The sequence below is a fragment of the Nerophis ophidion genome, linkage group LG07 (genome assembly GCF_033978795.1).
Source record: "Nerophis ophidion isolate RoL-2023_Sa linkage group LG07, RoL_Noph_v1.0, whole genome shotgun sequence".
In the NCBI taxonomy this organism is placed as follows: domain Eukaryota; kingdom Metazoa; phylum Chordata; class Actinopteri; order Syngnathiformes; family Syngnathidae; genus Nerophis; species Nerophis ophidion.
Genome location: NC_084617.1, coordinates 41286335 through 41311872, shown reverse-complemented (window position 1 = coordinate 41311872; position 25538 = coordinate 41286335).

Below are 25538 nucleotides of genomic sequence, written 5' to 3'. Positions count from 1 at the left end.
TTTTGTTTGGCAGCCGTAGCTGCCAGTAAATGAACATTTTTTTACAGAATTTATTTTACAATGTTTGCAAAGATACAAGTTTTTTTTTTATTCAATATAACAGTATAACTGTCATAATACATATGAAAGGTTCATAAACATAACTCCAAAACCAAACATGAAATCTGTCTAAAAAAGCCTGTCATATTGACTTTATGTGAGTTTTACCTGAATTAGGTATTTTGGAAAGGTTCACAAATACAAAAATGTGGTTTTACTGGCCTCACATTGGTCACACTCAATAAGACAGTTTTTGAACCATATTTCCAAAAATACACATGCAAAATTACAAAAAAATGCCTGAAAAAATGTATCTATGTGAGTTTTACTGGAAAAAAAACCTTTTGTAAGGTTTGTAAAAACAAAAATAAATTTTTTACCCAATTTGACGGTAATGTACTTAAAATCCTGAGATAATGCAAAAAGAGAAATAAAAATGTATTCCAACATAATTCCTAATCCAAACGTGCAAATTGTCTAAAAATGCCTGTGATTCTGAATCCATGTGAGTTTTACTAAATAGTTTTGCTTTTTTAGGGGTTGCAAATACAAAAATTAGGTTTTACTCAATATGACTGTATACTGTAACACTCAATATGACAGTTATTTAAACATAACTCCTACACCACACATGAAAAATGGCTAATCATGCCTGAAATAATGCATCTTTGGGAGTTTTACTCGAAACGATTGCTTTTTTAAGTCTTTGCAATGCAAAAAGTAGTTGTTTTACTCAATATGACAATAATGTTCTAAGAATCCTGAGATAATGCGAAAAAAGCAATAAAAATGTTTTCAAACACAACTTTTAAACAATACATGCAAAACGGCTAATGATGCCTAGAGATGTGTATCTTTTTTGTATCAAAAAAACATCTTTTGTAGGGTTCACTGTAAAACAAAAAATTTGATTTTTAAATAAATAAATGGGTTGTACTTATATAGCGCTTTTCTACCTTCAAGGTACTCAAAGCGCTTTGACACTACTTCCACATTTACCCATTCACGCACACATTCACACACTGATGGAGGGAGCTGCCATGCAAGGCGCCAACCAGCACCCATCAGGAGCAAGGGTGAAGTGTCTTACTCAGGACACAACGGACGTGACGAGGTTGGTACTAGGTGGGAATTGAACCAGGGACGCTCGGGTTGCGCACGGCCACTCTCCCCACTGCGCCACGCCGTCCCTTTTTTTTATGGTTAGTTTACTCTAAATTTCTACTGTAATTTGTCATTTTTTTTAAATAGGTTATAAAACTGTAGAATTGAAGACATTATCTATAAATAAACAAACCGCCTGTTATTTTAAGTAATATGCCATTAATGACAATCTATGTATATTCCTATTTTTTTACAGAAAAATACCAAATTAATTATACATATTATTTTCTGTTTTCTCAAATTACTTTCAATTTCATGTAAAATTACAGTAATTATTTTTAATTAAATATGTAACTTGTTATACAAAAGTATTTGTCCATACTAACAATCAAACAGTTTTATATGTAATTTTAAGGTAAATCTATTTTTTTTAAGATTTATGTGTATTTTCACATTGAAGTCGAAAAATATGTGTAGCCTCTTATAAAAGGTTTATGCTCAAACTGTAATATGACATACATGAAATACTGCTAGACATTCTTAATCAACAGTCAACAGCCATACAGATCACACTGACGGTGGCCGTACAAACAACTTTAACAATGTTACAAATATGCGCCACACTGTGGAGCAACATCAAACAAAAATGACAAACACATTTCAGGAGAACATCGTCACCGTAACACAACATTAACACAACAGAAACAAGACCTAGACTTCAATGTGTTACAATATACACCCCCACTACCTAACCTCGCCCACCTCAACCAACGTACGGAGGGGGGCGGTGATGTTTTGGGGCGCGGGGTTCAGAGTCAGCGCTGCATGCGCTTCTGGGTATTTGTTATGTTGTTTTTATGTTTTATTACACTGAGGATGTTTTCCTGAAATGTGTTTATCATTCTTGTTCGATGTGGTTTCACAGTGTGGTGCATATTTGTAACAGTGTTAAAGTTGTTTGTACAGCCACCGTCACTGTGACCTGTGTGGCTGTTGACCAAGTATATCTTGCAGTCCCTTTTCATATGCACAACAAAACCGTGCACATCACATGCCTCAATTGGCACACTGGTGATTTGGTTAATGAGCGTTCAAAAACACCCACCACGGTACTACGTGTCATATTCGCCCGGTCAAGCTTTGAGTCAACCCTATGTGAGGGTCAGTGAAATTCTCGCGGTGGAATGGTAAATATGTTGCTAGGGTGGGCTAGCCATTCATGCAAGGTTAACCTATTTTGTATCAATTTCCTGCATCCAGTGGCCCCCTGGTTAAGTGCATGAGACACCCCTGATCCTAACAATTCAGAAAAAAATATGTTAAACAATGGTAGTTTTCTGTGGAACCGCCAGCATTGTCACTTCACTAAAGGTGGTTGATCGTAATAATTTGGAAAAACTCTGAAGAATAAAGGTATTTTTCTGCAGAACTGTTTGCATCGTCACTTTATTAAAGGTGGTTGATCTTAATAATTTAGTAAAAATCTGTAAAATTACGATATTTCTCCCCACAACGTTTCATGAAAATTTCTGTAAATATAATGTTTTTGATCATTATTTGGTTTACAATGTTTTCTTTTAATTTTATGGTTTTTGTTTGGCAGCCGTAGCTGCCAGTAAATGACCGTCTTTTTTACAGAATTTATTTTTACAGTGTTTGCAAAGGTACATTTTTTTTTTATTCAATATAACAGTATAACTGTCATACTAAATATGAAAGGTTCATAAACATAACTCCAAAACCAAACATGAAATCTGTCTAAAAAAGCCTGTAATATTGACTTTCTGTGAGTTTTACCTGAATTAGGTATTTTGGAAAGATTCACAAATACAAACATTTGGTTTTACTGGACTCACATTGGTCACACTCAATAAGACAGTTTTTGAACCATATCTCCAAAAATACACATGCAAAATTACAAAAAAATGCCTGAAGAAATGTATCATTGTGAGTTTTACTGGAAAAAAAAACATTCTGTAAAGTGTGCAAAAACAAAAAGAAATGTTTTACCCAATTTGACAGTAATGTACTTAAAATCCTGAGATAATGCAAAAAGAGCAATACAAATGTATTCTCTGGGTTGTAATTTCATAGTGCTTTTCTACCTTCAAGGTACTCAAAGCGCTTGACACTACTACATTTACCCATTCACACACAATTTCACACACTGATGGAGGGAGCTGCCATGCAAGGCGCTAACCAGCACTCATAAGGAACAAGGGTGAAGTGTTCAGGACACAACGAACATGACGAGGTTGGTACTAGGTGGGGATTGAACCAGCGTCCCGCGGGTTGCGCACGGCCACTCTTCCACTGCGCCACGCCGTCCCTATTCCAACATAATTCCTAATCCAAACGTGGAAAATGTCTAAAAATGGCTGTGATATTAAATAAATGTGAGTTTTACTAGATACAGTTGTTTTTCTATGGTTTGCAAATACAAAATTCAGGTTTTACTCAATATGGATGTATACTGTAACACTCAATATGACAGTTATTTAAACATAACTCCTACACCACACATGAAAAATGGTTTATAATGCCTGAAATAATGCATCTTTGGGAGTTAAACTCGGAACATATGCTTTTTAAAACTTGAAAATGCAAAAAGTAGTTTTTTACTCAATATGACTATAATGTTCTTAGAATCGTGAGATAATGCAAAAAAAGCAATAAAAATGTATTCAAACATAACTTCCAAACAACACATGCAAAATGGCTAATAATGCCTAGAGATATGTATTTTCGTTAGTTGTACAAGAAAAAATATATTTTGTAAGGTTTGCAAAGACACAAGTTAGTTTTTTTATTCAATATAACAGTAACTGCCATACTAAATATGAAAAGTTAATAATCATAACTCCAAAACCACACAATAAATTTCTCTAAAAAAGCTTGTAATATTGAATTTATGTGAGTTTCAGCAGAATCAGGTATTTTGGAAAGGTTCACAAATACAGAAATTAGGTTTTACTGGCCTCATATTGGTCACACTCAAAATGACAGTTTTCGAAACATAACTCCAAAAATATATATGCAAAATGTCTAATAATGCCTGAAGAAATTTATCTTCCAACATAATTCCTAATCCAAACGTGCAAAATGTCTAAAAATGCCTGTGATATTGAATACATGTGAGTTTTAATAGATACAGTTGTTTTTCTATGGTTTGCAAATACAAAACTGAGGTATTACTCAATATGACTGTATACTGTAACACAATATGACAGTTATTTAAACATAACTCCTACAACATGCATGAAAACCGGCTAATAATGCCTGAAATAATGCATCTTTGGGAGTTTTACTCAAAACATATGCTTTTTTAAATCTTGCAAATGCAAAAAGTAGTTTTTTACTCAATATGACTATAATAGTCTTACAATCCTGAGATAATGCGAAAAAAGCAATAAAAATGTATTCCAACATGATTCCTAATCTAAACGTGCAAATTGTCTAAAAATGCCTGTGAGATTGAATACATGTGAGTTTTCCTGGATACAGTTGTTTTTCTATGGTTTGCAAATACAAAAATTAGGTTTTACTGAATATGACTGTATACTGTAACACTCAATATGACAGTTATTTAAACATAACTCCTAGACCACACATGAAAAATGGCTAATAATTACTGAAATAATGCATCTTCGGGAGTTTTACTCGACACATATGCTTTATTAAATCTTGCAAATGCAAAAAGTAGTTTTTTACTCAATATGACTATAAAAGTCTTACAGTCCTGAGGTAATGCGAAAAAAGCAATGAAAATGTATTCAAACATAACTTCCAAACAACACATGCAAAATGGCTAATAATGCCTAGAGGTATGTATTTTTGTTAGTTGTACTAGAAAAATGATCTTTTGTGAGGTTCACAAAGACAAAAGTTAGTTTTTGTATTCAATATAACAGTACTAAATATGAAAGGTTTATAATCATAACTCCAAAACCAAACATGAAATGTGTCTTAAAAAGCTTGTAATATTGAAATTATGTGAGTTTTACCGGAATAAGGTATTTTGGAAAGGTACACAAATACAAAAATCAGGTTTTACTGATATAATATTTGTCAAACTCAAAATTTCAGTTTTTGAAACATAACTCCAAAAATACACATGCAAAATGTCTAATAATGCCTGAAGAAATGCATCTTTGAGAGTTTTCATGAAAAAACCCATTTGGTAGGGTTTGCATAAACAAAAAGTATTTTTTTTTACTCAATTTGACAGTAATGTACTTAGATTCCAGAGATAATGCGAAAAAAGCAATAAAAATGTATTCCAACATGATTTCTAATCCAAACGTACAAATTGTCTAAAAATGCCTGTAATATTGAATACTTGTGAGTTTTACTAGATACAGTTGTTTTTCTATGGTTTGCAAATACAAAAATTAGGTTTTACTCAATATGACTGTATATTGTAATACTCAATATGACAGTTATTTAAACATAACTCCTACACCACACATGAAAAATGGCTAATAATGCCTGAAATAATGCATCTTTTGAAGTTTTATTCGAAACATATGCTTTTTTAAATCTTGCAAATGCAAAAAGTATTTTTTTACTCAATATGACTATAATAGTCTTACAATCCTGAGATAATGCGAAAAAAGCAATAAAAATGTATTCAAACATAACTTCTAAACAACACATGCAAAATGGCTAATAATGCCTAGAAATATGTATTTTTGTTAGTTGTACTACAAAAATGATATTTTGTGAGGTTCACAAAGACACAAGTTAGTTTTTTATTCAATATAACAGTATAACTGTCATATTAAATATGAAAGGTTTATAATCTTAACTCCAAAACCAAACATGAAATTTGTCTTAAAAAGCCTGTAATATTGAATTTATGTGAGTTTTACCGGAATCAGGTATTTTGGAAAGGTTCACAAATACAAAAATCAGGTTTTACTGGCATCATATTGGTCAAACTCAAAATGTCAGTTTTTGAAACATAACTCCAAAAATATACATGCAAAATGTCTAATAATGCCTAAAAAAATGCATCTAGAGAGTTTTCCTGAAAAAAAAAAATATTTGGTAGGGTTTGCAAAAACAAAAAGTAATTTTTTTACTCAATTTGACAGTAATGTACTTAGAATCCTGAGATAATGCGAAAAAAGCAATACAAATGTATTCCAACATGATTTGTAATCCAAACGTACAAATTGTCTAAAAATGCCTGTAATATTGAATACATGTGAGTTTTACTAGATACAGTTGTTTTTCTATGGTTTGCAAATACAAAAATTAGGTTTTACTCAATATGACTGTATACTGTAACACTCAATATGACAGTTAATTAAACATAACTCCTACACCACACTTGAAAAATGGCTAATAATGCCTGAAATAATGCATCTTTTGGAGTTTTATTCGAAACATATGCTTTTTTAAATCTTGCAAATGCAAAAAGTAGTTTTTTACTCAATATGACTATAATAGTCTTACAATCCTGAGATAATGCGAAAAAAGCAATAAAAATGTATTCCAACATAATTCCTAATCCAAACGAGCAAAATGTCTAAAAAGGCCTGTGATATTGAATACGTGTGAGTTTCACTAGATACAGTTGTTTTTCTATGGTATGCAAATATAAAAATGAGGTTTTACTCAATATGACTGTGTACTGTAACACTCAATATGACAGTTATGTAAACATAACTCCTACACCACACATGAAAAATGGCTTATAATGCCTGGAATACTGCATCTTTGGGAGTTTTACTCGGAACATATGCTTTTTTAAATCTTGCAAATGCAAAAAGTAGTTTTTCCCTCAATATGTCTGTAATGTTCTTAGAATCCTGAGATAATGCGAAAAAAGCAATAAAAATGTATTCCAACATAATTCCTAATCCAAACGAGCAAAATGTCTAAAAAGGCCTGTGATATTGAATACGTGTGAGTTTAACTAGATACAGTTGTTTTTCTATGGTATGCAAATATAAAAATGAGGTTTTACTCAATATGACTGTATACTGTAACACTCAATATGACAGTTATGTAAACATAACTCCTACACCACACATGAAAAATGGCTTATAATGCCTGGAATACTGCATCTTTGGGAGTTTTACTCGGAACATATGCTTTTTTAAATCTTGCAAATGCAAAAAGTAGTTTTTCCCTCAATATGTCTGTAATGTTCTTAGAATCCTGAGATAATAAGAAAAAAGCAATAAAAATGTATTCCAACATAATTCCTAATCCAAACGTGCAAAATGTCTAAAAATGCCTGTGATATTGAATAAATGTGAGTTTTACTAGATACAGTTGTTTTTCTATGGTTTGCAAATATAAAAATGAGGTTTTACTCAATATGACTGTGTACTGTAACACTCAATATGACAGTAATGTAAACATAACTCCTACACCACACATGAAAAATGGCTTATAATGCCTGAAATAATGCATCTTTGGGAGTTTTACTCGAGACATATGCTTTTTTAAATCTTGCAAATGCAAAAAGTTGTTTTTTACTCAATATGACTGTAATGTTCTTAGAATCCTGAGATAATGCGAAAAAAGCAATAAAAATGTATTCAAACATAACTTCTAAACACCACATGCAAAATAACTAATAATGCCTAGAGATATGTATTTTCGTTACATGTACTAGAAAAATGATCTTTTGTAAGGTTTGCAAAGACACAAATTAGTTGTTTTTATTCAATATAACAGTATAACTGTCATACTAAATATGAAAGGTTTATAATCATAACTCCAAAACCGACCATGAAATTTCTCTTAAAAAAAAGCCTGTAATATTGAATTTATGTGAGTTTTACCAGAATCAGGTATTTTGGAAAGAATCACAACTACAAAAATTAAGTTTTACTGGCCTCATATTGGTCACACTCCAAATGACAATTTTGAAACATAACTCCAAAAGTAGAAATGCAAAATGTCTTATAATGCCTGAATAATTGTATCTTTGAGAGTTTTTCTGGAAAAAAGACATTTGGTAAGGTTTCCAAAAACAAAAAGTATTTTTTTACAAAATTTGACAGTAATGTACTTAGAATCCTGAGATAATGCGAAAAAAGCAATAAAAATGTATTCCAACATAATTCCTAATCCAAACGTGCAAAATGTCTAAAAAAGCCTGTGATTTTGAATAAATGTGAGTTTAACTAGATACAGTTGTTTTTCTATGGTTTGCAAATACAAAAATGACTGTGTACTGTAACACTCAATATGACAGTTATGTAAACATAACTCCTACACCTCACATGAAAAATGGCTTATAATGCCTGAAATAATGCATTTTTAGACATTTTGCTCGTTTGGATTAGGAATTATGTTGGAATACATTTTTATTGCTTTTTTCGCATTATCTCAGGATTCTAAGTACATTACTGTCAAACTTAGTATAAAAATTACTTTTGTTTTTAAAACCTTACCAAATATTTTTTTCCAGGAAAACTCTCAAAGATACATTTCTTCAGGCATTATTAGACATTTTGCATATATATTTTTGGAGTTATGTTTCAAAATTGTCATTTTGAGTGTGACCAATATGAGGCCTGTAAAACCTAATTTTTGTAGTTGTGATTCTTTCCAAAATACCTGATTCTGGTAAAATTCACATAAATTCAATATTACAGGCTTTTTTAGAGAAATTTCATGTTTGGTTTTGGAGTTATGATTTAAAACCTTTCATATTTAGTATGACAGTTATACTGTTATATTGAATAAAAAAAACTAATTTGTGTATTTGCAAACCTTACAAAATCTAATTTTTCTAGTACAACTAACAAAAACACATATCTCTAGGCATTATTAACCATTTTGCATGTGTTGTTTAGAAGTTATGTTTGAATACATTTTTATTGCTTTTTTCGCATTATCTCAGGATTCTAAGAACCTTTATAGACATATTGAGGGAAAAACTACTTTTTGCATTTGCAAAATTTAAAAAAGCATATGTTCCGAGTAAAATTCCCAAAGATGCAGTATTCCAGGCATTATAAGCCATTTTTCATGTGTGGTGTAGGAGTTATGTTTACATAACTGTCATATTGAGTGTTACAGTACACAGTCATATTGAGTAAAACCTCATTTTTATATTTGCAAACCATAGAAAAACAACTGTATCTAGTGAAACTCACACGTATTCAATATCACAGGGCTTTTTAGACGTTTTGCTCGTTTGGATTAGGAATTATGTAGGAATACATTTTTATTGCTTTTTTCGCATTATCCCAGGATTCTAAGTACATTACTGTCAAATTTAATAAAAAATTACTTTTTGTTTTTGAAAACATTACCAAATGTTTTTTTCCAGAAAAACTCTCAAATATACATTTCTTCAGGCATTATAAGACATTTTGCATTTCTACTTTTGGAGTTATGTTTCAAAATTGTCATTTTGAGTGTGACCAATAAGAGGCCAGTAAAACCTAATTTTTGTAGTTGTGATTCTTTCCAAAATACCTGATTCTGGTAAAACTCACATAAATTCAATATTACAGGCTTTTTTTAGAGAGAAATTTCATGTTTGGTTTTGTAGTTATGATTATAAACCTTTCAGTTATACTGTTATATTGAATAAAAAAACTAATTTGTGTCTTTGCAAACCTTACAAAAGATAATTTTTCTAGTACACGTAACGAAAATACATATCTCTAGGCATTATTAGCTATTTTGCATGTGGTGTTTAGAAGTTATGTTTGAATACATTTGTATTGCTTTTTTCGCATTATCTCAGGATTCTAAGAACATTACAGTCATATTGAGTAAAAAACAACTTTTTGCATTTGCAAGATTTAAAAAAGCATATGTCTCGAGTAAAACTCCCAAATATGCATTATTTCAGGCATTATAAGCCATTTTTCATGTGTGGTGTATGAGTTATGTTTACATAACTGTCATATTGAGTGTTACAGTACACAGTCATATTGAGTAAAACCTCATTTTTATATTTGCAAACCATTGAAAAACAACTGTATCTAGTGAAACTCACATTTATTCAATATCACAGGCATTTTTAGACATTTTGCACGTTTGGATTAGGAATTATGTTGGAATACATTTTTATTGCTTTTTTCGCATTATCTCAGGATTCTAAGAACATTATAGTCATATTGAGAAAAAAACTAATTTTTGCATTAGCAAGATTTAAAAAAGCATATGTTTCGAGTAAAACTCCCAAAGATGCATTATTTCAGGCATTATTAGCCATTTTTCATGTGTGGTGTAGGAGTTATGTTTCAATAACTGTCATATTGAGTGTTACAATATACAGTCATATTAAGTAAAACCTCATTTTTATATTTGCAAACTATAGAAAAAACAAGTGTATCTAGTGAAACTCAAACGTATTCAATATCACAGGCATTTTTAGACATCTACTACGTTTGGATTAGGAATTATGTTGAAATACATTTTTATTGCTTTTTTCGCATTATCTCAGGATTCTAAGTACATTACTGTCAAAAGTAGTAAACAAAATTACTTTTTGTCATTGCAAACCTTAACAAATGTTTTTTTTCCAGGAAAACTCCCAAAGATACATTTCTTCAGGCATTATTAGACATTTTGCATTTCTACTTTTGGAGTTATGTTTCAAAATTGTCATTTTGAGTGTGACCAATGTGAGGCCAGTAAAACCAAATTTTTGTATTTGTGAACCTTTCCAAAATACCTAATTCAGGTAAAACTCACATAAAGTCAATATTACAGGCTTTTTCAGACAGATTTCATGTTTGGTTTTGGAGTTATGTTTATGAACCTTTCATATTTAGTATGACAGTTATACTGTTATATTGAATAAAAAAAAAAAACTTGTATCTTTGCAAACATTGTAAAAATAAACTCTGTAAAAAAAACGGTCATTTACTGGCAGCTACGGCTGCCAAACAAAAAACATAAAATTAAAAGAAAACATTGTAAACCAAATAATGATCAAAAACATTATATTTACAGAAATTTTCATGAAACGTTTTGGGGAGAAATATCGTAATGTTACAGATTTTTACTAGATTATTAAGATCAACCACCTTTAATAAAGTGACGATGCAAACAATTCTGCAGAAAAATACCTTTATTCTTCAAAGTTTTTCCAAATTATTATGATCAACCACTTTTAGTGAAGTGACAATGCTGGCGGTTCCACGGAAAAATACCATTGTTAAACAGATTTTTTCTGAATTGTTAGGATCAGGGGTGTCTCATTCACTTTACCAGGGGGCCACTGGATGCAGGAAAGTGATGCAAAGTGGGCTAAGCTTGCATGAATCGCTATCCCAACCTGGCTACATACTTCCACCATTTCACCGCGAGGATTTCACTGAGCCTCATATAGGATTGACTCAAAGTTTGGCCGGGCGAATATGACAAGTGGTACCGTGGAGGGGTTTTTTTTGTACGCTCAATCACCAAATCATTAGCATGCCAATTGAGGCATGTGATGTGCACGGCATTGTTATGCATGTGATAGTGACTGCAAAATACACTTGGTCAACAGCCACACAGGTCACACTGACGGTGGCTGTACAAACAACTTTAACACTGTTACAAATATGCACCACACTGTGAACCCACATCGAACAAGAATGATAAACACATTTCAGGAAAAAATCCTCACTGTAATAAAACATTAACACAACATAACAAATACCCACAAGCCCATGCAGCGCTATCTCTTTCGGGCTACAATCCCGCTACCACCCAACCCCGCGCCCCAAAACATCACCGCCCCCCTCCGTGCGTTGGTTGAGGTGGGCGGGGTTAGGTGGTGGGGGTGTATATTGTAACACATGGAATTCTGGGTATTGTTTCTGTTGTGTTACGGTGACGATGTTCTCCTGAAATGTGTTTGTCATTCTTGTTTGATGTGGCTCCACAGTGTGGCGCATATTTGTAACATTGTTAAAGTTGTTTGTACGGCCACCGTCAGTGTGATCTGTAAGGCTGTTGACTGTTGATTAAGTATTTCTTGCAGTCACTCATGTATGTCATATTACAGGGAAAAAAAATTAATTGTAAGTTTGAGCATAAACCTTTTATAAGAGGCTACATATATTTTTCGACTTGAATGTGAAAATACACATAAATATTAAAACAATTTGATTTACCTTAAGATTACATATAAAACTCTTAGATTGTTGGTATGGACAAATACTTTTATATGACAAGCTACATATTTAACTGAAGTTAATTACTGTAATTTTACATGAAATTGAAAGTAATTTGAGAAAACAGAAAATAATATGTATGATTAATTTGGTATTTTTCTGTAAAGAAATAGGAATATACATAGTTTGTCATTACTGGCATATTACTTAAAATAACAGGCGGTTTGTTTATTTAGAGATAATGTCTTCAATTCTACAGTTTTATAACCTATTTTAAAAAATGGAAAAATTACAGTAGAAATTTAGAGTAAACTAACCATAAAAATCTGATTTTTTTTTTACAGTGAACCCTACAAAAGATCATTTTTCTACTACAACTAACAAAGATACACATCTCTAGGCATTATTAGCCGTTTTGCATGTGTTGTTTAAAAGTTGTGTTTGAAAACATTTTTATTGCTTTTTTCGCATTATCTCAGGATTCCAAAAACATTATTGTCATTTTGAGTAAAACAACTATTTTTTTGCATCGCAAAAATTTGAAAAAGCAATCGTTTTGAGGAAAACTCCCAAAGATGCATTATTCCAGGCTTTATTAGCCATTTTTCATGTGTGGTGTAGGAGTTATGTTTAAATAACTGTCATATTGAGTGTTACAGTATACAGTCATATTGAGGAAAACCTAATTTTTGTATTTGCAAACCATAGAAAAGCAACTATATCTAGTAAAACTCACATGGATTCAATATCACAGGCATTTTTAGACAATTTGCACGTTTGGATTAGGAATTATGTTGGAATACATTTTTATTGCCCTTTTTGCATTATCTCAGGATTTTAAGTACATTACTGTCAAATTGGTTAAAACATTTCTTTTTTGTTTTTGCAAACCTTACAAAATGTTTTTTTTCCAGTAAAACTCACAAAGATACATTTCTTCAGGCATTCTTTTTGGAATTTTGCATGTGTATTTTTGGAGATATGGTTCAAAAACTGTCTTATTGAGTGTGACCAATGTGAGGCCAGTAAAACCAAACTGTTGTATTTGTGAACCTTTCCAAAATACCTAATTCAGGTAAAACTCACATAAAGTCAATATTACAGGCTTTTTTAGACAGATTTCATGTTTGGTTTTGGAGTTATGTTTATGAACCTTTCATATTTAGTATGACAGTTTTACTGTTATATTGAATTAAAAAACAAACTTTTATCTTTGCAAACACTGTAAAAATAAATTCTGTAAAAAAAACGGTCATTTACCGGCAGCTACGGCTGCCAAACAAAAACCACAAAATTAAAGTAAAACATTGTAAACCAAATAATGATCAAAAATATTATATTTACAGAAATTTTCATGAAACGTTTTGGGGTGAAATATCGTGATTTTACAGATTTTTGCTAAATTATTAAGATCAACCACCTTTAATAAAGTGACGATGCAAACAGTTCTGCAGGAAAATACCTTTATTCTTCAGAGTTTTTCCAAATTATTACGATCAACCACCTTTAGTGAAGTAACAATGCTGGCGGTTCCACAGGAAAATACCATTGTTTAACAGATTTTTTCTGAATTGTTGAGATCAGGGGTGTCTCATTCACTTTACCAGGGGGCCACTGGATGCAGGAAATCGATACAAAGTGGGTTAAACCTTGCATGAATGGCTATCCCACCCTAGCAACATACTTACCATTCCTATCATTTCACCGCGAGAATTTCACTGACCCTCATGTAGGGTTGACTCATAGTTTGGCCGGGCAAATATGACACGTAGTATCGTGGAGGGTTTTTTAGTACGTTCATTCACCAAATTATCAGCGTGCCAATTGAGGCATGTGATGAGCACGGTTTTGTCGTGCATGTGAAAAGTGACCGCAATATATACTTGGTCAACAGCCACACAGGTCACACTGACGGTGGCTGTACAAACAACTTTAACACTGTTACAAATATGCACCACACTGTGAACCCACATCGAACAAGAATGATAAACACATTTCAGGAAAACATCCTCAGTGTAATAAAACATAAACACAACATAACAAATACCCACAAGCCCATGCAGCGCTGACTCTTCCGGTCTACAATCCCGCTACCACCCAACCCCGCGCCCCAAAACATCACCGCGCCCCTCCGTGCGTTGGTTGAGGTGGGCAGGGTTAGGTGGGGGGTGTATATTGTAACACATGGAATTCTAGGTATTGTTTCTGTTGTGTTAATGTTGTTTTACTGTGACGATGTTCTCCTGAAATGTGTTTGTCATTCTTGTTTGATGTGGTTCCTGAGTGTGGCGCATATATGTAACATTGTTAAAGTTGTTTGTACGGCCACCGTCAGTGTGATCTGTATGGCTGTAGACTGATGATTAAGAATGTCTTGCAGTATTTCATGTATGTCATATTACAGTTTGAGCATAAACCTTTTATAACAGGCTACATATATTTTTCGACTTGAATGTGAAAATACACATAAATATAAAAAAAATTTGATTTGCCTTAAAATTACATATAAAACTGTTAGATTGTTAGTATGGACGAATACTTTTATATAACAACCTACATATTTAATTAAAGTTAATTACTGTAATATTACATGAAATTGAAAGTAATTTGAGAAAAAATAAAATATTATGTACGATTAATTTGGTATTTTTCTGTAAAAAAAGTTAGGAGTAAACATAGTTTTTCATTAATGGCATATTACTTAAAATAACAGGCGGTTTGTTTATTTACAGATAATGTCTTCAATTCTACAGTTTTATAACCTATTTAAAAAAATTGAAAAATTTCAGTTGAAATTTAGAGTAAACTAACCATAAAAATCTGATTTTTTTTTTACAGTGAACCCTACAAAATATAATTTTTTGCTACAACTACCAAAGATACACATCTCTAGGCATTATTAGCCGTTTTGCATGTGCTGTTTAAAAGTTGTGTTTGAAAACATTTGTATTGCTTTTTTCGCATTATCTCAGGATTATAAGAACATTATTGTCATATTGAGTAAAACAACTACTTTTTGCATTGCAAAGATTAAAAAAAAGCAATCATTTCGAGTAAAACTCCCAAAGATGCATTATTTCAGGCATTAGTAGCCATTTTTCATGTGTGGTGTAGAAGTTATGTTTAAATAACTGTCATATTGAGTGTTACAGTATACAGTCATATTGAGTAAAACCTAATTTTTGTATTTGCAAACCATAGAAAAGCAACTGTATCTAGTAAAACTCACATGGATTGAATATCACAGGCATTTTTTAGTCAATTTGCACGTTTGGATTAGGATTTATGTTGGAATACATTTTTATTGCTCTTCTTGCATTATCTCAGGATTTTAAGTACATTACTGTCAAATTGTGTAAAACATTTCTTTTTGTTTTTGCAAACCTTAAAAAATGTTTTTTTTTCCAGTAAAACTCTCAAAGATACATTTCTTCAGGCATTTTTTTGTAATTTTGCATGTGTATTTTTGGAGATATGGTTCAAAAACTGCCTTATTGAGTGTGACCAATGTGAGGCCTGTAAAACCAAATTTTTGTATTTGTGAACCTTTCCAAAATACCTAATTCATATAAAACTCACATAAAGTCAATATTACAGGCTTTTTTAGACAGATTTCATGTTTGGTTTTGGAGTTATGTTTATGAACCTTTCATATTTAGTATGACAGTTATACTGTTATATTGAATAAAAAAAACAAACTTGTATCAATGCAAACACTGTAAAAATAAATTCTGTAAAAAAACGGTCATTTACTGGCAGCTACGGCTGCCAAACAAAAAACATAAAATTAAAGGAAAACATTGTAAACCAAATAATGATCAAAACCTTTATATTTACAGAAATTTTCATGAAACGTTTTGGAGAGAAAAATCTTGTAATTTTACAGATTTTTACTAAATTATTAAGATCAACCACCTTTAATAAAGTGATGATGCTAACAGTTCTGCAGAACACTACCTTTATTCTAAAGAGTTTTTCCAAATTATTACGATCAACCACCTTTAGTGAAGTGACAATCCTGGCGGTTCCACAGTAAAATACCATTGTTAAACAGATTTTTTCTGAATTGTTAGGATCAGGGGTGCCTCATTCACTTTACTGGGGGGCCACTGGATGCAGGAAATTGATGCAAAGTGGGTTAACCTTGCATGAATCGCTATCCCAACCTAGCAAAATACTTACCAATCCCACCATTTCACAGTGAGGATTTTACTAACTCTCAAATAGGATTGACTCAAAGTATGGCCAGGCGAATATGACAAGTAGTAACGTGGTGGGTTTTTTTGTACGCTCATTCACCAAACCATCAGCGTGCCAATTGAGGCTTGTGATGTGCACGGTATTGTTATGCATATGATAGTGACTGCAAGATATACTTGGTCAACAGCCACGCAGGTCACACTGACGGTGGCTGTACAAACAACTTTAACACTGTTACAAATATGCACCACACTGTGAACCCACATCGAACAAGAATGATAAACACATTTCAGGAAAACATCCTCACAGTAATAAAACATAAACACAACATAACAAATACCCACAAGCTCATGCAGCGCTATCTCTTCCGGGCTACATCCCCGCTACTACCCAACCCCGCGCCCCAAAACAAAACCGCCCCCCTCCGTGTGTTGGTTAAGGTGGGCGGGGTTAGGTGGTGGGGGTGTATATTGTAACACATGGAATTCTGGGTATTGTTTCTGTTCTGTAAATGTTGTGTTACGGTGAAGATGTTCTCCTGAAATGTGTTTGTCATTCTTGTTTGATGTGGCTCCACAGTGTGGCGCATATTTGTAACATTAATAAAGTTGTTTGTATGGCCACCGTCAGTGTGATCTGTAAGGCTGTTGACTGTTGATTAAGTATGTCTTGCAGTCACTCATGTAAGTCATATTACAGGGAAAAAAATGTAATTGTTAGTTTGAGCATAAAACATTTATGAGAGGCTACATATATTTTTCGACTTGAATGTGAAAATACACATAAATATTAAAAAAATTAATTTACCTTCAAATTACATATAAAACAGTTTGATTGTTAGTATGGACGAATACTTTTATATAACAAGCTACATATTTAATTAAAGTTAATTACTGTAATTTTACATGAAATTGAAATTAATATGAGAAAAAAGAAAATAATATGTATAATTAATTTGGTATTTTTCTGTAAAAAAATAGGAATATACATAATTTGATATTAATTGCATATTACTTAAAATAACAGGCGGTTTGTTTATTTACAGATAATGTCTTCAATTCTACAGTTTTATAACCTATTTGAAAAAATTGATTTTTTTTTACAGTGAGCCCTACAAAAGAACATTTTTTGCGACAACTAACAAAGATACACATCTCTAGGAATTATTCGCCGTTTTGCATGTGTTGTTTAAAAGAAATGTTTGAATACAATTGTATTGCTTTTTTCGCATTATCTCAGAATTCTAATAACATTATAGTCATATTAAGTAAAAAAAAAAACTACTGTTTGCATTTGCAAGATTTAAAAAAGCAATCGTTTCGAGTAAAACTCCCAAAGATGCATTATTTCACGCATTATAAGCCATTTTTCATGTGTGGTGTAGGAGTTGTGTTTAAATAACTGTCATTTTGAGTGTTACAGTATACAGTCATATTGAGTAAAACCTCATTTTTATATTTGCAAACCATAGAAAAACAACTGTATCTCGTAAAACTCACATTTATTCAATATCACAGGCATTTTTAGACATCTAGTACGTTTGGATTAGGAATTAAGTTGCAATACATTTTTATTGCTTTTTTCGCATTATCTCAGGATTCTAAGTACATTACTGTCAAAAATAGTGAACAAAATTACTTTTTGTTATTGCAAACCTTACCAAATGTTTTTTTTCCCAGGAAAACTCTCAAAGATACAATTCTTCAGGCATTATTAGACATTTTGCATGTATATTTTTGGAGTTATGTTTCAAAAACTGTCGATTTGAGTGTGACCAATATGAGGCCAGTAAAACCTAATTTTTGTAGTTGTGATTCTTTCCACAATACCTGATTCTGGTAAAAATCACATGAATTCAATATTACAGGCTTTTTTAGAGAAATTTCATGTTTGGTTTTCGTGTTATGATTATAAACCTTTCATATTTAGTATGACAGTTCTACTGTTATATTGAATAAAAAAAACTAATTTGTGAATTTGCAAACCTTACAAAAGCTCATTTTTATAGTGCAACTAAGGAAAACACATATCTCAAGGCATCATTAGCCATTTTGCATGTGTTGTTTAAAAATTATGTTTGAATACATTGTTATTGCTTTTTTCGCATTATCTCAGGATTCTAAGAACATTACAGTCATATTGAGTAAAAAACTACTTTTTGCATGAGCAAGATTTAAAAAAGCATATGTTTCGAGTAAAACTCCCAAAGATGCAATATTTCAGGCATTATAAGCCATTTTTCTTGTGTGGTGTAGGAGTTATGTTTACATAACTGTCATATTGAGCGTTACAGTATACAGTCATATTGAGTAAAACCTAAATTTTGTATTTGCAAACCATAGAAAAACAACTGTATCTAGTGAAACCCACATTTATTCAATATCACAGGCATTTTTAGACATTTTGCACGTTTGGATTAGGAATTATGTTGGAATACATTTTTATTGCTTTTTTCGCATTATCTCAGGATTCTAAGTACATTACTGTCAAACTTAGTAGAAAAATTACTTTTGTTTTTGCAAACCTTACCAAATGTTTTGATTTTCAGGAGAACTCTCAAATATACATTTCTTCAGGCATTATTTGACATTTTGCATCTATATTTTTGGAGTTATGTTTCGAAAACTGTCATTTTGAGTGAGACCAATATGAGGCCAGTAAAACCTAATTTTTGTATTTGTGACTCTTTCCAAAATACCTGATTCTGGTAAAACTCACTTGAATTCAATATTACAGACTTTTTAGACAAATTTCATGTCTGGTTTTCGAGTTAAGATTATAAACCTTTCATATTTAGTAAGACAGTTATACTGTTATATTGAATAAAAAAAACTAACCTGTGTCTTTGCAAACCTTACAAAATATATTTTTTCTAGTTCAACTAACGAAAATAGATATATCTCTAGGCATTATTAGCCGCTTTGCATGTGTTGTTTAGAAATTATGTTTGAATACATTTTTATTGCTTTTTTCGCATTATCTCATGATTCTAAGAACATTATAGTCGTATTGAGTAAAAAAACTACTTTTTGCATTTGCAAGATTTAAAAAAGCATATGTTTTGAGTAAAACTCCCAAAGATGCATTATTTCAAGCATTATTAGCCATTTTTCATGTGTAGTGTAGGAGTTATGTTTAAATAAATGTCATATTGAGTGTTACAGTATACAGTCATATTGAGTAAAACCTAATTTTTATATTTGCAAACCATAAAAAAACAACTGTATCTAGAGAAACTCATACGTATTCAATATCACAGGCCTTTTTAGAAATTTTGCTCGTTTGGATTAGTAATTATGTGTAAATACATTTTTATTGTTTTTTTCGCCTTGACCCAGGATTCTAAGTACATTACCGTCAAATTTAGTAAAAAAGTACTTTTTGTTTTTGCAATACTTACCAAATATTTTGATTTTCAGGAAAACTCTCAAAGATGCATTTCTTTAGGCATTATTAGACATTTTGCATACATATTTTTGGAGTTATGTTTCGAAAACTGTCATTTTGAGTGAGACAAATATGAGGCCAGTAAAACCTTATTTTTGTAGTTGTGATTCTTTCCAAAATACCTGATTATGGTAAAACTCACATGAATTCAATAATACGGACTTTTTTTTTTGGAGAAATTTCATGTTTGGTTTTGGAGTTATGATTATAAACCTTTCATATTTAGTATGACAGTTATACTGTTATATTGAATAAAAAACTAATTTGTGTCTTTGCAAACCTTACAAAAGATAATTTTTCTAGTACAACTAACGAAAATACATACCTCTAGGCATTATTAGCCATTTTTCATGTCGTGTTTGGAAGTTATGTTTGAATACATTTTTATTGCTTTTTTCGCATTAGCTCAAAAATAGTTTTTGCATTTGCAAGATTTAAAAAAGCATATGTTTCGAATAAAACTCCAAAAGATGCATTATTTCAGGCATTATTAGCCATTTTTCATGTGTGGTGTAGGAGTTATGTTTAAATAACTGTCATATTGAGTATTACAATATACAGTCATATTGAGTAAAACCTAATTTTTGTATTTGCAAACCATAGAAAAACAACTGTATCAAGTAAAACTCACAAGTATTCAATATTACAGGCATTTTTAGACAATTTGTACGTTTGGATTAGGAATCATGTTGGAATACATTTTTATTGCTTTTTTCGCATTATCTCAGGAATCTAAGTACATTACTGTCAAATTGAGTAAAAAAAATACTTTTTGTTTATGCAAACCCTACCAAATGGGTTTTTTCAAGAAAACTCTCAAAGATGCATTTCTTCAGGCATTATTAGACATTTTGCATGTGTAATTTTGGAGTTATGTTGCAAAAACTGAAATTTTGAGTTTGACAAATATTATGCCAGTAAAACCTGATTTTTTTATTTGTGTACCTTTCCAAAATACCTTACTCCGGTAAAACTCACATAAATTCAATATTACAAGCTTTTTAAGACACATTTCATGTTTGGTTTTGGAGTTATGATTATAAACCTTTCATATTTAGTACTGTTATATTGAATACAAAAACTAACTTTTGTCTTTGTGAACCTCACAAAAGATCATTTTTCTAGTACAACTAACAAGAATACATACCTCTAGGCATTATTAGCCATTTTGCATGTGTTGTTTAGAAGTTATGTTTGAATACATTTGTATTGCTTTTTTCTCAGGACTGTAAGACTTTTATACTCATATTGAGTAAAAAACTCCTTATTGCATTTGCAAGATTTAAAAAAGCATATGTTTAGAAGTTATGTTTGAATACATTTGTATTGCTTTTTTCGCATTATCTCAGGATTCTAAGAACATTACAGTCATATTGAGTAAAAAACAACTTTTTGCATTTGCAAGATTTAAAAAGGCATATGTCTCGAGTAAAACTCCCAAAGATGCATTATTTCAGGCATTATAAGCCATTTTTCATGTGTGGTGTAGGAGTTATGTTTACATAACTGTCATATTGAGTGTTACAGTACACAGTCATATTGAGTAAAACCTCATTTTTATATTTGCAAACCATAGAAAAAAAAACTGTATCTAGTGAAACTCACATTTATTCAAAATCACAGGCTTTTTTAGACATTTGCACGTTAGATTAGGAATTATGTTGGAATACATTTTTATTGCTTTTTTCGCATTATCTCAGGATTCTAAGCACATTACTGTCAAACTTAGTAGAAAAATTACTTTTTTTTTAAACCTTACCAAATGTTTTTTTTTTCAGGAAAACTCTCAAAGATACATTTCTTCAGGCATTATTTGACATTTTGCATATATATTTTTGGAGTTATGTTTCAAAAACTGTCATTTTGAGTGTGACAAATATGAGGCCAATAAAACCTAATTTTTGTAATTGTGATTCTTTCCAAAATACCTGAATCTGGTAAAACTCACATGAATTCAATATTACAGACTTTTTTTTAGAAAAGTTTCATGTTTGGTTTTGGAGTTATGATTATAAACCTTTCATATTTAGTATGACAGTTAAACTGTTTAATTGAGTAAAAAAACAAATTTGTGTATTTGCAAACCTTACAAAATCTAATTTTTCTAGTACAACTAACAAAAACACATATCTCTAGGAATTATTAACCATTTTGCATGTGTTGTTTAGAAGTTATGTTTGAATACATTTTTATAGCTTTTTTCGCATTATCTCAGGATTCTAAGAACCTTTATAGACATATTGAGGGAAAAACTACTTTTTGCATTTGCAAAATTTAAAAAAGCATATGTTCCGAGTAAAATTCCCAAAGATGCAGTATTCCAGGCATTATAAGCCATTTTTCATGTGTGGTGTAGGAGTTATGTTTACATAACTGTCATATTGAGTGTTACAGTACACAGTCATATTGAGTAAAACCTCATTTTTATATTTGCAAACCATAGAAAAACAACTGTATCTAGTGAAACTCACACGTATTCAATATCACAGGGCTTTTTAGACGTTTTGCTCGTTTGGATTAGGAATTATGTTGGAATACATTTTTATTGCTTTTTTCGCATTATCCCAGGATTCTAAGTACATTTCTGTCAAATTTAATAAAAAATTACTTTTTGTTTTTGAAAACATTACCAAATGTTTTTTTTTCCAGAAAAACTCTCAAAGATACATTTCTTCAGGCATTATAAGACATTTTGCATTTCTACTTTTGGAGTTATGTTTCAAAATTGTCATTTTGAGTGTGACCAATAAAAGGCCAGTAAAACCTAATTTTTGTAGTTGTGATTCTTTCCAAAATACCTGATTCTGGTAAAACTCACATAAATTCAATATTACAGGCTTTTTTTAGAGAGAAATTTCATGTTTGGTTTTGTAGTTATGATTATAAACCTTTCATATTTAGTGTGACAGTTATACTGTTATATTGAATAAAAAAACTAATTTGTGTCTTTGCAAACCTTACAAAAGATCATTTTTCTAGTACATGTAACGAAAATACATATCTCTAGGCATTATTAGCTATTTTGCATGTGGTGTTTAGAAGTTATCTTTGAATACATTTTTATTGCTTTTTTCGCATTATCTCAGGATTCTAAGAACATTACAGTCATATTGAGTAAAAGACAACTTTTTGCATTTGCAAGATTTAAAAAAGCATATGTCTCGAGTAAAACTCCCAAAGATGCATTATTTCAGGCATTATAAGCCATTTTTCATCTGTGGTTTAGGAGTTATGTTTACATAACTGTCATATTGAGTGTTACAGTACACAGTCATATTGAGTAAAACCTCCTTTTTATATTTGCAAACTATAGAAAAACAACTGTATCTAGTGAAACTCACATTTATTCAATATCACAGGCATTTTTAGATATTTTGCACGTTTGGATTAGGAATTATGTTGGAATATGTTTTTATTGCTTTTTTCGCATTATCTCAGGATTCCAAGTACATTACTGTCAAATTTAGTAAAAAATTACTTTTTGTTTTTGCAATCCTTACCAAATGTTTTTTTTTTCCAGAAAAACTCTCAAAGATACATTTCTTCAGGCATTATTAGACATTTTGCATTTCTACTTTTGGAGTTATGTTTCAAAATTGTCATTTTGAGTGTGACCAACATGAGGCCAGTAAACCCTAATTTTTGTAGTTGTGATTCTTTACTAAAATACCTGATTCTGATAAAAATCACATGAATTAAATATTACAGGCTTTTTTTTTGGAGAAATTTCATGCTTGGTTTTGGAGTTATGATTATAAACCTTTCACATTTTGTATGACAGTTATACTGTTATATTGAATAAAAAAACTAATTTGTGTATTTGCAAACCTTACAAAAGATCATTTTTCTTGTACAACTAACGAAAATACATATGTCTAGGCATTATTAGCCATTTTGCATTAGTTTTTTTGGAAGTTATGTTTGAATACATTTTTATTGCTTTTTTTGCATTTCCTCAGGATTCTAAGAACATTATAGTCATATTGAGTAAAAAACTACTTTTTGCATTTGCAAGATTTAAAAAAGCATATGTTTCGAGTAAAACTCCCAAAGTTGCATTATTTCAGGCATTATAGGCCATTTTTCATGTGTGGTGTAGGAGTTATGTTTAAAAACTGTCATATTGAGTGTTACAGTATACAGTCATATTGAGTAAAACCAAAATTTTGTATTTGCAAACCATAGAAAAACAACTGTATCTAGTGAAACTCACACGTATTCAATATCACAGGCCTTTTTAGACATTTTGCTCGTTTGGATTAGGAATTATGTTGGAATACATTTTTATTGCTTTTTTCGCATTATCTCAGGATTCTAAGTACATTACGGTCAAACTTAGTAGAAAAATTACTTTTGTTTTTGCAAACCTTACCAAATGTTTAGATTTTCAGGAAAACTCTCAAAGATACATTTCTTCAGGCATTATTAGACATTTTGCATTTCTACTTTTGGAGTTATGTTTCAAAATTGTCATTTTGAGTGTGACCAATATGAGGCCAGTAAAACCTGATTTTTTTATTTGTGAACCTTTCCAAAATACCTGATTCTGGTAAAACTCACATAAATTCAATATTACAGGCTTTTTTAGAGAAATTCCATGTTTGGTTTTGGACTTATGATTTAAAACCTTTCATTTTTAGTATGACAGTTATACTGTTATATTGAATAAAAACTAATTTGTGTCTTTGCAAACCTTACAAAATATATTTTTCTTGTACAACTAACGAAAATACATATGTCTAGGCATTATTAGCCATTTTGCATGTGTTGTTTAGAAGTCATGTTTGAATACATTTTATTGCTTTTTTTGCATTATCTCAGGATCCCAAGTACATTACTGTCAAATTTAGTAAAACATTACTTTTTGTTTTTGCAATCATTACCAAATGTTTTTTTTTCAGAAAAACTCTCAAAGATACATTTCTTCAGGCATTATTAGCTATTTTGCATTTCTAATTTTGGAGTTATGTTTCAAAATTGTCATTTTGAGTGTGACCAATATGAGGTCAGTAAACCCTACTTTTTGTAGTTGTGATTCTTTCCAAAATACTTGATTCTGGTAAAAATCACATGAATTTAATATTACAGGCTTTTTTTTAGAGAAATTTCATGTTTGGTTTTGGAGTTATGATTATAAACCTTTCATATTTAGTATGACAGTTATACTGTTATATTGAATAAAAAAAACAATTTGCGTATTTGCAAACCTTACAAAAGATCATTTTTCTTGTACAACTAACGAGAATACACATGTCTAGGCATTATTAGCCATTTTTCATTAGTTGTTTAGAAGTTAAGTTTGAATACATTTTTATTGCTTTGTTTGCATTACCTCAGGATTCTAAGAACATTATAGTCATATTGAGTAAAAAACTCATTTTTGCATTTGCAAGATTTAAAAAAGCAAATGTTTCGAATAAAACTCCAAAAGATGCATTATTTCAGGCATTATTAGCCATTGTTCATGTGTGGTGTAGGAGTTATGTTTAAATAACTGTCATATTGAGTGTTACAATATACAGTCATATTGAGTAAAACCAAATTTTTGTATTGGCAAACCATAGAAAAACAACTGTATCTAGTAAAACTCACATGTATTCAATATTACAGGCATTTTTAGACAATTTGCACTTTTGGATTAGGAATCATGTTGCAATA